Source organism: Neltuma alba, unplaced genomic scaffold (genome assembly GCF_004799145.2).
Source record: "Neltuma alba isolate B1F8T4 unplaced genomic scaffold, ASM479914v2 tig00012135_pilon, whole genome shotgun sequence".
In the NCBI taxonomy this organism is placed as follows: Eukaryota; Viridiplantae; Streptophyta; class Magnoliopsida; order Fabales; family Fabaceae; genus Neltuma; species Neltuma alba.
This window is the reverse complement of record NW_021636686.1, coordinates 2,386-14,553: the sequence shown is the minus strand read 5'-3', so window position 1 is coordinate 14,553 and position 12,168 is coordinate 2,386. Positions and strand designations below refer to the sequence as shown.

Below are 12,168 nucleotides of genomic sequence, written 5' to 3'. Positions count from 1 at the left end.
ATAATTGTCATTCTAAATTTTAAATGCAGATTATTTTTTAATCAATGAATAAATAAATTAACGTTGCTTTCATTCTAGAAGAAGCCCCTTGAGGATCTTTACTTTCTTTTAAAAAGTGATGATGCCAGTGACGGTTTAAAAAATATATAGGTGTAAGTTCATGTGATATATGATAGTGCTTTTGAGTTATAATAATTAAAATACAGATACTAATCATATGACATGACTTATAGACTATAATTATGGATTGGCCTAGACGATATGATATGTATTTAATGGTTCGTTGTCTAAAAATCTTATACTGAGAGAAGTTATTTTTTTTTTTGGGTACATATTGAGAGTTTTTTTTTTGTACATAAATTTTAGGAAAGGAGTTGGGCTCATCCATGATTCAAGAATAGGGCAGGATAAGGCATCTAACGCTTGATCCATTGAGATTTGTCCTTACAGGTACAAGAACATGACAAGCAAGCCTTTTTTTCTGGTTCAAGGAGTGGGAATTTCCCAACTTCACCATACTGTGGTGATGCATTTCCCAAAGCCACGACTAGAGTCATAACAAAGTGACACTCCTTAAAATCGAACCCCTTCTTTTTGGTAAGAGAGTCTAACCCTTTCACTAGCTGAACCAACAGACGAGGAGTACATTGAGGGAATTAATTCAATTAAAAGGTGTATACATATAAGTTTATCATGGTTGGGCCATATTTCAATCTTGTTTGTTTTTGGTACAACTGAGCCAGATTTCTATCTTGAGATGTTCCATTTCGGGTGAACTGGAGCCCAACTTAGGTGGAGCCCGATTTCAGGCATGTTTAAACATTGTTTTTTTCTCCTCTCCTCTGAAGGCCTTATGTTTTGAGATATCACATTTAATAACGAACAGTATCTCAAATAAAATTGTCTCTAAAAAAAAGGAGAAAAAAGATGCCCGTGGGAACCAAAAAAAAAAAAAGAGTAAAGAAAAGAGAAGGACTTGAACATGGGGACCAGGAAAGAAAAGAGTGAGCAATATACATTGAATGGTGGCTGTGGAGATATATAGATATACACGAGGACAAAATAAAAGTGGAGACTCAAACTAAGAATCCCGCATGTGTATTATGAAAACAAATACACTATATACAGATCCTGTTTGTTATCACGATTATAAATTTTTTTTTATATATATTTACCTTCTATTCTGTAAATTATAATTAAAAAAACTATTTAAAATCTATTCCAAATGGCCCATAATGATCTAATATCAGCCCCGCGGGGTCGCAGTGTGAAGGCTCGGTCACCGTTGTGGGATCGTGTTAGCTGGCTGTCCAGAGCAGCGAGGATGGGCCAGCCTGATTCTCACGCCAATGGGCAGAATTAGTTAGTGAGTCAGTGGCCCAAAAAACAAGCTCTGCAAAAAGGTCCTTTGTCCTTTTTTCAATCGCCCAATGAAGTGGTTTGTCTTACAAATTACAGTACATGTATGTTTGTGTGTAAATATGTATGTATATTAAGTACCTCATAGAATAATAAGTGAATAAGTACCTCATGAGAGGGCCTTCATGATATACATATTGACTATAACAGTGTTGCCACTATCAGTTTCAACCAGGACAAGGCCATATCATGGTGCCAAATTGCAGGTTCCACTTTGCTTTAGCTGCTTCAAGCATAAAGCTTGTTGCTTCTGTAATATCCAAACAGAAGTAGGAAATGAATGCTGGTTCCTAGAAAACCATACCAAATTAAACCCCTCTAATTAGGGAAGCACTTGAATGGCTAATAATTGATAGAAGCTTAGTTGGAGTGAAGATAATACTCCTCCGATCCTTAATATAAGACCTATTTAACTAATTTAATTAGATTGAGGAAGTTAGAAAAGTTAGTTAATTATAAAAAATATGAAATATTTTTCCTAAAATACTATAATTATCTTCCTTAATATTTTCATTCATCTCTTCCTTTTTTACTTGATTATACTTGAGGGAGTTTTAATAAGGGTAATTTAGAGAGAAAAAAAACTTATAAATATGAGAAATAGGTCTTATATTTAGGACTAAAATTAATGTAATAATTAGATTTTATATTAAGAATTAGAGGAGTATAAAAATAAGTGTGACTGTGAAGGTGAGGTTTATTTATGCAATTTCTAATGGATTTGCTTCGTTCAGACAATAGACAAAGATACAGACACAGACATCAGAGAGAGCATAATTGTTCTGCTTTAATCGATATCTCAAAGACACTCTAAAGGGGTGTTGGGATAGAAACCAAATCATGGTTTTCAAAAGTGATTTTACGGTTTACGAGGTAAATATTTAGAAGAGTTTTATTTTGATTTGTGAAAAAATATTTTTAAAAAGTACTTTTTAGGATATCTAAACACCTCCTAATTCGGATACAAGCCTCAAACCAAAAGTCCAAGAGCACTTTTGAGTTCATTGGAAAGAAGGCTGTTGGGGGTGGGGGGTGGGGGGGGGGGGGCAAGCCATTCGGCTCTTCTCTTATTCACGCAGCTTGCGGAAAGCATTCTCTCCGGTCTCCAGATATAAGAGGGTCCAAATGGAGAGGGGAAGACAAAAATTTTAACAAATCTTATTTTATATATAAGACCTACATATGAAACATTTTTTAACATTTTTTGTGAGAATTATTAACTTTCAGTGAAAGCCCATTTTCTACTAAAAAAAATTTAAAATACAAATTTGTTTTAAAAGTTTTTACTTAAAAGCATTAGATATCTAAAAAAATTTTGAGAGCAAATTTTTCCTCAAAAGTTTAAAATTACAATAATTTTGCCTCTTATCATTAAAAAACTAACGATAACCATTAAAATAGTGACACTGACTGCTAATATTTTTAATAATATAGAACAAAATCTTTGCAATTTTAAAACTTTGAGATAAATTTGTACCCAAAAAAAACTCGGGTACCAATCACTAACAAAAAAATTTTGGACAAATTTACACCTTAACCTCGTTGCGAATGATTTCACATATTTTTAAACCTCTCATTTTACAACTAACTTGACATGTTAAGTGAAAAAAAATTATTAAATTGACCAGTTTATGGTTTAATAATAACAAGTTCGACATCTGCACATTCAAACATGTTAACAAATGACATTTTCAAATTGAAAAGTAAAACCTATTGGAATGACTGTAAAAGTGAAAATTTGTCAAATTTTAAGACAGAATTAATAAAATTTAAGATTTTTCAAATATGTTAGACTTATAAATAAAGCTAGATGAGTAAAAAACTTTAAATTAATAAATCCAAGTTAACAGTTTTTAAGAAGTAAAATTTGGCACGATCAAGCATGCTTACAAGTTTATTATGAATATAATATTTTGAAATATTTAATTGAAAATCATTAATAGCCCAAATTGCTCAACGACTGAAATTACCCCACGGCAACTTCGAAGAATTTCTAACCTCAAGTTACGCGGTTTTACTTTTAAAAAAAGAAATGAATTTTTATTCTAAAACTACTTCCATGAGAATTTAATGTAATTCTATTTTTGTGAATTTGTTAACGGTAACAGACTAATAATAATGACGAACGATTGAATGTAATTCAGTACTAACAGTTTATGCAATAGAGAATTTGATTCAGTGCGAAGGATGTGAATGTCTGACGCCTCTAATCAACTTTTACCTTGTCTTTCTTTGTTGGCATGAGAGGATAAATTATTTTCCTATTAGAGACAATATTATCGGATATTAAATATAAGTAACTCTCCTGATAAAAATTTAAATCTTAATTTGTTACATTATAAAAGATTAACTCATTTCGCTAGACACGACCTGATTAGTTGTACATTGTAATGACAAATATAGGTTCGTTCTCTTAAATAGGATGGTAACATTTTGCATTTGTCTAACAATTTAATGCATTTTTTATTTTTATCATAATTAATTACTTTTTTCATATATTTCGGCTCCATTCTCACTTACTCCTTTTCTTACTTATTATTGTAACACCTTGATGTCCACATATGTGACAAAATATTTTATTTAAAAGTTCATATGTATTTCTAATACTTTAAATAGGTCATAATTTCAAAGTATTTTTCTAACATAACATGATAAATGATCAAAATCTTATAGTTATGACAGACAAAAATATAACATAACATGTGCTTGAGAAGCACAGAAGTCTTCATGACTTACTCTATTGGTGCCTTCCTTTAATTTCTACTAGATCCTTCGCTTGAAAATGTTAATATAAGGGATGAGACTTAACTTTTCAGTAACTATAGAAATTCTAACCTACACAAGCAAACTATATATGACAAACAAAAATCCGTTTATATGTGTATATTTATATTTATGTATGAAAATCACGGATCTATACATTCAACTCAAATTTTTTTTTAATTTAACAATATACCAACACCATCTTTCTAATATATCCAAAATAATATAATATGCAACCTCCCTTGTATCACCGTTCATCCTTATACCTCTTATTAGAGCCATAGGCTAATACATAGTTTAATAGGAACTAATCCATTTTACTAAAGTATTCCAAGTTCAACGACACTAGAAGTATATCCGGTCAAATATATAGAGCTCAATTTCGGACTATAACTCCCCTCCTTTGCAAATAAAATAAGGAAGTGTCACACGTCTCATAACTCCAATAAATTTCTGACCAAAGGAAAACATGAAAAAAGGGGCCTTGACAAATTTCATCCACTGTGTACCAAGTGATGACGTACCACGTGGTAATTTTATATCCATACAAATATCCTTCTATCTTTAGCTTAACAGTGCATATGTCATATACAGATAATGTTATATTAGAAATACATCCTCAAATATATCATTAAAAATAAGCGAGTAATAAAATTTCTGTACTATTTAACAGCAAACCATGATAATTCCATAGCTATCAATATATTTAAATATTGATCATAATTAATAGCAATAAATATTAACAAAATCAAGTACCATATCAAAACATTTATTTAAAAAATCATAATATTATATTTCAGTATGATACAAAAATTAATAAATCCATAATATAATCATACACAATTGACATTTACATAAAAGAATTTTCATAGTTACTTATTACTCTTTACCTTACAAATAATCACATAATGATTACTTCAAAATTCTCAAAAGTCTACAAAAATTGCACATAAATATTTATTAATACAAAACCCAAAACTATTTTAAAACTACTCTAAAATTTTAAAACTACCCTCTACACTAAAATTACAAAAATATATTAACTCTGATAATGGATATAATATTATTTTGAAAATATAATTTACATAAGACTATTTAAATTTAATAACTAAAGTAAATATTTTTTATTACCCAAAATCTAAATATTTCATATTAAAATCTTGATTATTTATTATAGTCTCATTGTAAATTTTTCTCAAATCAAACAGCTCTTTTGGATTATAAATAAACTATAACTTTATCTAATTTCATAAAATTCTTAATTTACAATTTTTCAAGCCTTCAGAAATTATTTTAAAAATATATCTTTAACTTATTTAATATTCAAACAGATTAAAATCTCATTAATATATTAAATAACCCAAATAAATTATTTAATTTAAATTTAATTGGTAAAAACATTTTATATGTTTTGAATGATAAATTTTTCAACTAAAATAGTAATTTAAAATTATCAAAACGATCATTAAAAAAATATAAACTAATTAAAATTCCTTAATAATATATCTTTAAATTTTGATTGTCATATATTGTCAAAACTCTATATTTACTCCATACCCAAATGGTAAAATTTTCTCTAAACATTATAATGATACTAATAACATAAAACTCTAAATATATAAAAAATATTTATAAAAAAATATGATTAAAAAAAGTATTTTTGGGTACCTAAATGAATTTCAAATTTTAGCCTTTAGACAGTATATATTTTCACTCTCTCTTGGTTCCTGCCTCTCACTATCTCTTCCTGTTCTCTCACTCTCGTTTTCTTCCACCTCTTGTTGTCTCTTTTAAACTCATTCTTCCATCTTTCAACTGTCTCTCCTTCCAATTTCTTCATTCTTCATTTATTGTGTCTCCCCTTCTTTCATTCAATACAACTTCCCCCTCCCCATCATTTCCACCGAATTCGGTGGAAAAGATGGCCTCTTTTTTTTTTCTTTTGTAAAAATAATAATAAAATATTATTATATAGTTATTTTTTTAATTATGATTTTTTTAAAATAGTATGCTACAACTATCTTCACAAGTAAGGATACATTTAGAAAATAAAAATTGCCTTCTTCACACATTTATTGTTTTAATTTATTTTAGTCAACTTTGTTATCTATATAATTTAGTTAAAACATATTTAATAGGAAAAACCGGGGACAAATCCCCATTTAAAAAGTTAATTGTAAAATGAGACCTGAATTTTTGAGGTCCTTTTGAAGAACTAAAAAGTAAAGAAAATTACTATAATACCCTTAATAAAATGTAATTTGAATAAGGTATATGCAAATGCAAGTAGAGATTAAAGGTATGTAATTAGGATTACCAATATACAATTAGGTTCTACATGCAACTAAACATTTGCAATATGTAATTAGGATCAAACATATATAACTGGAAATCAAATGCATGTAATTAGAATCAGTGATATGTCATTGGGTCATATATACAATTAAGCATCTTAAATATATAATTAGGATCAAGCACATGGGATTTGGGATTAAGGATATGTAATTAGGTTCTATATGTAACTAGACATCCTCCATATGTAATTAGAATCAAGTATATATAACTCGAGATCAAGGATATGCAACTCAGGCTATTTGGTCTTTTTACTCCTCAAGCCTATTGTCATTTAAGGTCAGGTCCCATTCTTCAATTAACTTTTCAAATAGGAATTTATCTCCAGCTTTTCTTATTTAATATTCAGTCACTCCTAAATATTCCTCTGATCCTATTTATAAGTCATTTCCAACATGTTTTACATATGCCAAAGAAAGCCTTAAACTTCATTAACTCTCATTTAAAATTTAACAATTTTTCAACTTTATCCTTATTTTATATGCATTATATTTATATCCCATATAAATAAAATCAACATAATAATAAATAAAAATAAAATTGTATATCTATATAAAAAATTTTCTCAGTATCCTATAAATAATAAATAAAAAAAAGCAAAAAAAGTTTTCACTCTATCTTATAAATAAGATCAGGCGAGTATAATCTTGTGAAAGTGGCGAAGGAATATACCGGAGGGGGGAGAAATACAGGCGTGGGTAACAAGCTACTGAAACTTGGGATCATTATGATTCTTTTCTTCACTCGCGCCATTTTCCCCCTCCCCCCCACCCCCACTTCATTCAAGGCACGTGTGGTGTGGGCCCCCCAATCTTCCGTTCCTATTTTCTCCGACACCAATATTACATTAAGAAATTTAATTCCATTTCAATATACTTTTCTCATACTATTTATAAATCACTTTTAATATATTTCAAACTAGTCAAGAAAAATTTTAAATTTTATGTATTTTTATTTAAAATTTAATAACTTTTCAAATTTATCCTTTTTAATATACATTATACATCATGTAAACAAAATCAACATAATAATAAATAAAAGTAAAATTGTACATCTATATAAAAAAATTTTCTCAATGTCTTATAAATAAGACCAAAAAATGTCTTTTATCTCTACCATATAAATAGGATCAGAGGAGTACTCTCTAATCCTATTTATAAGGTAGAGAGATAAGGTTTTTTGTCCTATTTATAAGTCATTTTATTAAATTTTCAGCGTGAATATACTATTTTATCCTTCATTTATTATAGTATAGGTAATTATCTTTTTGAAAGATGTATATATTAAATATGGGTAAAATTAAAAAAATATTTTATTTTAATAGAGAGTTAATGCATTTTAAATTTTTTTTTTAGTTTGTGTGAAATATGTTTGAAGTACCTTATAAATAAGATTAGAAGAGTATTTTACATCGCTTTCCCTCGACCTCGGCACATTTTTATCAAAAACTTCTGCGAATTTATTACCTAAATTAATATAAGCATCTAAAAAATAATTACAATATGGATATGGCAATTAACATTTACAAGTGACTAAAAGTAATAAAACAATTAAGTCCCCTATTTTGCTGGTCAATAAAAAAAAAAAAAAGGTAAGTCCTCCATTTTCGAAGTTCAACTTCTCAGCCCATGCTTGCATTTCCTCATTAGACGAAACAAGGAATTAACAGCCCCGATCTGATATAGGGGCCAAGCCCGGCCCATTTGATGGTGACAAAAGTAAATAATTAAAAGATATGATTTTAATACTTCCTCTATCTATTTTTATAAACAATAACTATTATATACTCTTATTCTTAAATATAAACAATATTTATAAGATATCTTAAATTTTTATAACAAACTTTTTATTTTATCCCCATTAATTACTTATTTTAATATTCAATATATTTTAATATCTCATTTTTCAAATCATCTTCTCTTATCATGACACATTCTCCCTCTTTCATGATCCTTTTTATTATAATAATTTTTTTATTCTTTTTTATAATCTCTCTCCCTCATAAATAAATAAGACTATTTTTAGAAAACTTTTAATTTTTATCTACTTGTTGTTTTAACTAACCCTTTTATTTACGTAATGGTTGCTAATGATAAGAAGCGGAGGAAGTATTTTCCAATGTAAAAATTTTTCTTTTCTTCCCAGCACCAACGTAAAATCATACATATCCTAAAAAAGTGTTAGAATAAAATCAAAACTATGATTTTAAAGATAATTTTACAATATATAAATATATAAAAAAATTTATCTTAATATATAAAAAAATATTTCTAAAAATTACTTTTCTTAATTCCCAGACACCCTTTAAAATGGATAAAACCAAAACCATGCCTTGGATATTGACTAGACGAAGTAAAATGTCAAAAGGCCACATGCTAAGAAACCCAAAAACAAGCAATGATTTCAACATATATATCTGTCAAAGAGAGGATTCTATTCAGTCTGCTAAAACAGTGACAAGATCAAAATTTGTGAGAATAATTGTACCTCAGGAAAAAGTAGCATTTCACCAGCCAACCAAACCAAACTAAGTCTCCATGCAATGTCACAAAACCCTACCATCTTGTCGACACAACCCCCTAATCTATTATCTATGCCCCTACAGTAACATTAACCTTGGGATTATCCTCAACCACCCCAAAACCCTCCAATATCAGATGACAGAGAAGAAAAAAGAAATCTTCACATGTCAGTCTTTTTACTGAAAGACTTTGGAGATGAACACATGGAAGATCATTATATATCGGCGGTATTATTATTATTATTATTAGTATCAGTATCATCAGTGAAATTGCTGGTTTTCTGGTTCTGCTTGCTTGAGGTTTCTTTGCATCCTGTGGCTGGGTATTTGACAGCATTAAGTTCAACTTTTCTCAGAGCAGCTTGGCCAAGATCAACCCCACAGATGTCAGAGAGCCTCACAAGATAAAGCAACACATCGGAGAGCTCTTCACCAAGATGAACTTTCTCTTCTTCTTTCCAGTCTGGCAGACCCTTTGGAACCTCGCCTTTCCACTGGAATATCTCAGAAAGTTCGCCCACTTCACCCACCTGCACAATCAAATCCAGAATCTTTTCATAGTACCCAAATCTTTGATGCATTGAGGGAGAGAGAGAACGAGAGACAGAGAGAGAGACCCACCTTGTAGAATTTTCCTGGGGCCAGGAAAAGAAGAAAGCACAAGGCAAGAAGAACATAATAAATGATGGAGGAGCAAAAGTGAAATAGGAAAAGCTAGGGAACAGAGGTTCTGGGTGACTTGTGATAAGTGATAACAAACAAAAAGGAATCTGTTCGCAAAGTTGATTTTGACTATGGGTTTGGCAACTTTCGATTTTCAGAACAAGGGGAATAAGAAAAACCTTGGGAATTAGAAAGTACTAAGCACTGTTTCTCAAATATATATTAAAAATGAAACAACTTGCGAGGAAAAGTCCACTGGCCTAAATAAAATAAATATTACAATGAGCCATACACAAGAAACTTCAAAATCACTTACCATCTCACTCATATCAGATAAGAATCAGTTAGGTCAGGTCAATGGTAAAACACCACCAGGTGGAAAAAGTGGTAAAAAAAACAATATATCAGTAACAAGAAGAAGGTCTCCTCCCTTTGTTTCACCAGAAATCGGCCAGAAACACAAGAAACTAAAATGGGGAACTCTCAATAGAAGTAAAACAAACAAATAAAGCGCATAAAATCAACGTGCAAGTAAAACCAGAGAGAAAGTTTCAATCTTTGCAAGGTTGGAGAAAGAAGCATACCAGAGCAAGAAGGAGGTTCCTGGGGCTGTGAAAACCGTTCCCAGTCTCTCTCCTTAGCAAACTCCGCCATTTTATGCTTAAGCAGATCAAGGGTTACAGATTCAGACCCTCCTTCGGGAACACCAGTCATGTTGAAAAAGATGGAAAAATCCTTCGCGAGAAAGAGAAAGAAGAGTCGCGACGCAGAAGCACAAAAACAAACAAAGAACAGAGAAACAGAAAGGAAAGAGAAGGACTTGAGCGCGTGGACCGAAGAAGAAAAACGCGAGCAATGGAGTATATTGAAAGGTCGCTGCTTGAATATATAGACAAAATAAAAGGACCGAGAAAGGAAAAAAGAGAAGTGAAGAGAGGGAGAGAGGAGGGGGATGAATGCGTGTTACGCACAGTCGTTTTTAGTAATTTGGTCATATAGAGAAATGGCAACAGAGAGAGAAAGAAGTGGGTGGGGCCCGCTCGTTTGATCAGAGAGAGGTGACCGGTTACCGGGAATGGGGGTACTGGATAGGGTCAGGAAAGGGACGTGGAGGGGGGAGCGGGTCGTACACGTGTCGGTTTGTGGAGACCTGCGCCTTGATACTTGCTCAGTGTCGTCTGGCATTCACAGCGCCTGTGCGCACCACTTTAACCTGTTCGAAGCTCGAACACGCAACGATCGGAAACGCATCAATATTTTTATTTTCAATACTCCCTTTTTTAATTATAAATTCTAAATAACTAATTAAAATAATGAATAATTAGTTAAAAATAATAAATAAGTAAGAAATATATTTTTTTTTTTAAATACAATGTTACTAAATGAGAAAAAGAATAAAACAGAATATATAAAAAATATGATAAGAGAGATTATGATAAAAAAGAAAAAATAAATAATTAACGATAAAACTAAAAAAAATACATTATATATTAAGATAAACTCAAATTAAAACTTATAAAATGGATTATATCTTTTTTTTAATTTGAAACTTATAAATAGGACTGTAAGAGTATATCACTATGGTTAATATTGTTGTTCATCCTTATAATTTTAATAAAATTTTGATTTTGGTTTGCATAATTTTAAAAGATAGTTTTTGAATCTTGTAATTTCATAGTGAATTGGTTCTAAAATCGTTAGAAATACAAAGAGTTGAGGAATTTTGATTTTAATCCAAATAATTTTAAAGATTTTGGTTTTAGTTATATTTTTAACAAGTTTTAGTTTTTATATTTAACAGCGTTAAATTCACATCAAATGCTTCTAAAAACTATAGAGACCGAAAATTATGATGGGATGTAAAATACATCTTTTCTCATCTTTCCCATTATACATAATGCATAAGATAAATGCATGCACTTGGATAAGGTTCTGTTTCACGCATACAATTCTACCATATACTGTGCGTCTTTTTCTTTCCATGGAAAATTGATTTCTCGCAAATGAGTTGTGAGTATTTGGAAAAAATTTTGACTCGATGAAAAAATAATACTACTTTTATCCTTAATATAAAAGTTAATTTAATATTTAATTTAGTTTTAAATATAAGAGCTCAATCCACTTGTTTCTAATATTTATTTTTTTCAAAATAATCCTTGTAATAGGTAGCTAGTTATACATATTAAAAGTTTCATGGCTAATAAGGATATTCTAAGAAAAATAACACATTTTATTACAAATAATTAATTTAATAAATTTTTTAATCTATTCAAATTAATCAATTAACTCTTATATTAAGAACAGTGTTACATTGAAACCGTCTCACCCTAAAAGTTTTAAAAACATTAATTGTTAGCATTAATTAATTTTGTAACAATAAATGTTAGATTTGATATTACTCTTTTCTTTAATACTTTTGTAGTGACATTGAGATTATTATAAAAAAAAAA

The 12,168-nt window shown here is 29.7% G+C and overlaps 1 pseudogene; it reads right to left on the bottom strand.

Moving 5' to 3' along the window:
- Positions 1-8,921: 8,921 nt before the first annotated feature.
- On the bottom strand, positions 8,922-10,529 carry LOC114723390 (dCTP pyrophosphatase 1-like; annotated as a pseudogene).
- Positions 10,530-12,168: the final 1,639 nt, after the last annotated feature.